The sequence below is a fragment of the Sciurus carolinensis genome, unplaced genomic scaffold (genome assembly GCF_902686445.1).
Source record: "Sciurus carolinensis unplaced genomic scaffold, mSciCar1.2, whole genome shotgun sequence".
Classification (NCBI taxonomy): domain Eukaryota; kingdom Metazoa; phylum Chordata; class Mammalia; order Rodentia; family Sciuridae; genus Sciurus; species Sciurus carolinensis.
Window position 1 is genome coordinate 81,535 of NW_025920219.1, and position 6,000 is coordinate 87,534.

A 6,000-nucleotide genomic window follows, 5' to 3' on the forward strand; every position below is an offset into this window, starting at 1 on the left:
GTGACCACCTTAAAAAGAGCCAGATGCAATCTCAACCATGGTGACACCAAAACATGCTTGAAATAAATATATTAAGGGGGCTAAAGTGCCATAGTAATTTGCATGAAAGCCTCAATTTATTTTTAAAACTTACTCTGTGCTTGAAATTTTTAACTGAAATATAAATAATTTGTTGCAGATAACATTATTTTCACATGTCTGTCACAAAGTATGGGCTCAGTAAATATCAGCTGTCTTTATACTATTCTTACTCAAGATTCTATAAACTAGTAGAGAAGGCAACATATTAGTGGTTAATGGTAATAAGAAGCTTGGATTTAAACCTTGCCTTCACATCCCTCTGCTTTATCTCCATGCACAGGCAAATTTTCCATTAAGAACTTCAGATTTCTTTTCCAAAAAAACTGAAATCATCCTAACCATTTCCCAGTGTCTGCAGGGAATAATACATAATAAATAGAACTATACCTGATTCATCAAAAGAAAATACCAAGGTTTCTGCATTGAACTCCTAGATCATAATATGATTCACAGTCAATAGTAACAACCTGTCCAAAGTAGCTGGACAGGTGAGCAAGGAATACACAGCCATATTTAGTTATCTCTGCAGAACTGATTTATTTTTCTTCTTTTCTGGTATGTATGCTGGATTTGATGAGGCTACTTAGAGAATGAAGTTTATTATTCAAATACATTATTCCTTTTAAACCATAATAAGGTGTGTAGACTAGATGGTATTACAAAGATGAGGGGAAAAGAAAGGAAATATGTCATACAGGTAGAGAATAAACATTGCGTTATAGAAAATAAATATAAGAAAAATCAGTTCTAGAATTTGATTTGGAGTGTCCCCCAAAGTTCTTGTGTTAAAGATTTGCTCATCAGTCTTAGTCACTATTGGAAAGTGGTAGAACCTTTAGAAGGTAGGGACTCATGCTAAGTTAGGTCATTGGAACAGGCCCTTTAAGGGAAATTGAGACCCTGGTCACTTCTGGTATCTCTCTCTTTGCTTCCTGAATACCATGAGGTGACCAGCCTCTTCAGTCATACCCTTCTGCCATAATGTACTTTGCCACCATAGGCACAAAACAATGTGACCAAGGAAGTATGGACAAAAACCTCTGAGACCAGGAGACCAAATGAACCTTTCCTATTTTAAGTTGATTTTTATCAGGTACTTTGTCATAGTGACAGAAAGCTGACTCACACATCCAGATCCACTCTTAACCATTTGTGCAACATTGAGCAAGATAGTGTTTCTATCCTCAGTGTCCTCATTTTTTAAATGGGGGTATGGCTATACATAATATCTCAGAGAGAAGTTAGAGAATAAACTTAGTATATTAGTACAGTCCCTGACACATATTAAGAACTCACTGGTTAACAATATTTACATCAGTAGCAGGGACAAGTTAGATTAAATAATATTAATTATTATACTAGTTAGCAGAGAGTTTAACAAAAAATAGATCATTCTTTATACAGTTAGCCACTTTTAGTAGAACAATTCTTGGCTAAAATGAGTATGAGGTTTTTAATTTACATTTAAAATGTAAAGTTGTTGGTGGTTTACCTTTTATTAACTGGTAATTCTAATAGCTACAACACATTATTTAATAGCTTCATTTAATCGTTTCAGTAATCCCGTGAGGAAGATGTTATAATCCCATATCAATGAGGAAACGGAACCTCAGAGAATTCCAGAGATGAACAGTCTGATGGGAAAGCAGATGTGATACAGCTTGAAACTCTGCCTAAGCTAAAATGCATCATTTTTAAAATAATTTAAACAACTTTATTCTATATTACTCAGAGGCATATAGAATTGCAGAAACAAGCAAATAATTAATGTTCTTGTGTAGGGTAAAGATAAGACAATGGATTTTGCTTTATGTCACCGTCCATTTTTCCCTGGAAGGGAATTTACAGACATACAGGTACAGATACAGATATAGAGACAGATGCATGAATTCTAAAATGCATGATATTTCTAACTAGACGATGTGCTCTCAGAAAAATCTCATAGAAGCTGACCAACCTGTAAATGGCTGTATGTTATTGCAAGGCAGTTACCCACAGTAAATACCTCTGTCTTGTTGGATGGAAAAGCAAGTACTATCCTAAAAAATAAATATGTTCTTGTGACCATATGAAATACAATAATCCTAAAGAGAAAATAATGTATACCTGTTACCCTACATTTCTCTGAATATCTGTGTCTTCTAGTTGTGTTTTAAAAGGATAAATAGCTGTCAATCCATCTGCTAGGCTCATAAGGAACTATGCATTGCTCTGGCTAGTCAGGAAATTTGATTTTCTACAGAAATTAACCAGTTGTGCACAGACAGGGGAAAGCTGCTCTCTGTTCAGCAACTGTTGGGGAAGGGGTTTTAGCAACACAGAACAGATGCTGAAAAGTGCAGCTGGCAATTGCTATGTTCTCATGTCATGGAGCCAGTCCACCTCCTATCAGGACTGCATGGGGAGCACCATCTGACTGTCACATCAAAGACCATTGTAAATGCTTTGAAACAGCAACATCCCTTCTTTGTATGGGACTATAGATGTCTAGGAGCTAGTACTTGCCTGACATCTATCAGAAGCACAGATATGTCTGTGTCACCAATTTATACTTTATCTGTCCATCTCTTCCTGGTAACACAGTCTCAAATCTCACTTAGTTTGTCTGAAAATGAAATACTTCTAAGCCAGATGGTTGTTGCTGACCAGCCTCTAGCTCCCTCTATACACAACTCTCCAAACAGTGACAATAGCAAAAGTAGTAGTAACAAGGAAGTACAAGGAAAATAATGGCTTGATTCCCTGTGTACTGGAATTATGATCAGTAAGTCTCCATTTATTTTTCAGTTGAATGAATAGATCATTCATTAAATAAGCAAAAGCACGTGGGATTTTATGAGCCTGGTTTTAACCCAGTTCTGCCAATTCACCATGGCATGAAAAACTCCTCAGACCTCACCTCTAACTGTTGAAGAACATGCCTATGCACAGCAGGTCATGAATAAGTGGTACCATGGACTCCATGTTTGGAGTGTGTCTGTAATCACCCCAATATCTGAACCCCTATTATTCCTCAGGACTTGTGGCTTGGCATCTCCCTGAGTCTTTATGTGCTCCTTGCTGCCAAGAGTAAAAACCTTGTCAAATTGAAGGCTAAAACTAGCCCCAGACTGATTTCTCAGTTGAACCAATCTTGTTTACTTCCTTTAGAGTCTATCTCATGCTTGGAGATGGATGTAAAAAGAGTAACAATTTTTCCTCTTTCTGTGTTCCTTTCAGAGAAAATATAGAAATACAAAAACAAGGCATATTCCGTTTATTTAAAATATCACTATCCCCATGTATAAAAATATCACTGTCCCTCTACATAAAAGAATTCCATCATAAAGTCATTTCTTAACTTTACTAGAGATTCAGAAAATAGATGCCCATGTAAATTTGTTTTTCTGAATTCTTCTTGCCTTTCCACTTAATATTTGACACTTCAGAGATACAATTCCCTTAGCCAAATAAGGGGCACTGTTTATGTCTACAGTATGTGGAATTCCTCTAAACCTGAGAATGACCCCTGGGCCTTTCCTCATCTTCTCAGTTTTATCTTCCCTGGGAATGCATTCTTCTTCAGGAAGCTTTATTTGAATCCCTGTGGGATGTACTATGATTTATCATCCTAAATTTGAAACTCTTCTGTGTTAAGAGTATTCTGGATATTAAAATATTTCCCCTATGTTCAAATTCAAGTTATTGGGGACACTGACTAATCTGCAGGTTTTCTCTCAGCCTCTTAGATTTAGACCTTTTTGAGTAATGAGAATTTAATACATTTTTTAAAAAGTGAATAAATAAAACTTCCAGAAAATTCATTGTCTAGAGTTTCCCTGAATAAAGTAGTTAGAAGGATAGTCTATCCTAGATATTTGTGACTTAGAAATTGAAAGTTGGGTGTGTGTTGATATCTAACATATAGATTTATTGAATGATTCCTTAAAATCCTATTCTTCCACCTGGTTCATTCTTTCTCTCTCTCTCTCTCCCCTCTGTCCCTCCCTCCCTCCATCCAATAAAATTAAGGAAATATTTGAAATCCACACTCAAACATATCGTTAGCCAACACTTCATCCTTGGAGACAAGCATACAAAGTATATAGATTTTTTAGTATGTTTTTGAAAGGAAGCTATTTAGCTTGAGTACCTGTACTGTCATTTGGGTGATTGGCAAAAGAGAAAAAATATTTACAGTTCAGCAGAAAAAAGAAAATAGGGTTGAGCCTCATTTCTTTAAAATAGAGACAGAAAAGCTTTAATAAATGATTATTTCTCATTCTGCAAAATGTTTCTGAGCGGGAAAAATGTAAACAAAAGACAATTTCAAAGTGATAGAAAAAGATTTTTGTCTAAAAGACACCAAACCAGATATGCTGACCAAACAGAAATGCCCATGAACTGAGAAGAAGCTAATTTCAAAGCCAAACACCAAACAGAAATAAGATAGGAACCTCTGAGTGCGTTGACAAAGCAGTTTCATGCCTCTAAATTCTAATATATAATTCACTGTAACTGCTGAAGAAGACAAATGAGCTTTTGCAATGCTAAACATCATAAAACAAAAAATGTAAAAGATTCACCTGACTGCACTGCAAAATACTAGGGATTTTGCATTTTCAATAAGTTTTCCAAGAACTGGAATAGGTTGATTAATTTTGACATTTCTGGTATCAGACATCTTATGAAGCTCTTAGTAGGCACACACTTTAATTTGCACATACACCCATATACACATGCACACCGACACACATGGAGAGTATGTGTTGACAAAAATTCCTTTGTCACGTGATCCTAAACTCAAAGGCAGTCGCTCAGAATGTGTACCCAGTCACATTTTGTAATGATTTGCTTGTCATTTGAAGTAGTCACCATTTCATTTAAAAGAGAAATACCTTATAGGACTGGATGTGATATCAGGGTCACGAGCAGTCACTTGCCCAATCACGGAGTTCAGAGCAGCATTTTCATGAACTTCCAGGAGGTAAGTTGGTGAAGAGAAGACAGGAGGCTCATCTGCATCCTCCACGACAATTTTAACCGTTGCTGTATCTTTAAAGGGCCCCCTGCTGCTGAAACGCGGGTCAATATGGACATTGGCTGCCTCTACCTTCAGAGTATAGGATTTCTTGGTCTCAAAGTCCAGAGGCTGTTAAGAAATGACAAAGATGAATGCTTCACTAATGACCACAGCAGCAAGAACAAGTGAGTATAATGCTGATGGATGAAAGTTATGTGCATTTAAGCCCATTTGTGAGTCTTAATGGGATCACTCTCCATTCCTCCAGATTCAACCTGCAAATTTTACAGGCATTTATTGATATCTGTTTATTATACAAGCTCAGTGAATCTAATCTCCTATTGTTTTGTTTTGTTTTGCTCATTTCACTTGGAATTCGCAAAATATTCACAGTCATGAATTCTGCCATCAAAATTTCACTTCAGAGTCATAATAAAATTTTACTAGTGATAGCATGACCTGCATATTAATCAGTCAGTTAATCAGGCCTCTGCTGGTAGGAGATAAGGCAGCATTGAACACAATCTCTATCTGGGAAGAATATTTTATCAATTCTGCAACAGTGTGTGAAATGTAAAGAACTAGAAATAATCATTGTTTAGTCCAAGGAGACATTTTAAAGCATAATTTAGCACTAATCCCCACAAAGAGTGTTTTCTTATTTTATTTCCAAAGCATCACTACTCTACTGATTATATAGTTAAAGTGAGGTTTATTATTTTTAGGGCATTGTGCAAAGGTCTTTATTGTAAGTGGTGTGCTATGAAGCAGGTGGGCATATAAAGAAAAATCTAGGCAGATACAAACCTAGTTGTGTTTATATTTAAAAGACAGAAAGTGAGTGTAGTATAAATAGAACTTTGAGTGTGCACCCACCAACCACTTAAAAAATGTGCAATTGCTTCACTGTACCATTA

The 6,000-nt window shown here is 36.0% G+C and overlaps 1 long non-coding RNA gene across 3 annotated transcripts in view; it reads right to left on the reverse strand.

The window, feature by feature from the left end:
- LOC124975177 (uncharacterized) overlaps positions 1–5,233 on the reverse strand; it is a 41,371-nt gene extending 36,138 nt beyond the window's left edge. For 2 of the 3 annotated variants that reach the window (XR_007106860.1, XR_007106859.1), the window contains exon 1: positions 4,959–5,232. This is a non-coding gene — a long non-coding RNA (uncharacterized LOC124975177). Of the gene's footprint in view, positions 1–4,958 lie in introns of all 3 variants that reach the window. The other variant, XR_007106861.1, reaches the window with a different exon arrangement.
- Between the last annotated feature and the right edge of the window lie 767 nt (positions 5,234–6,000).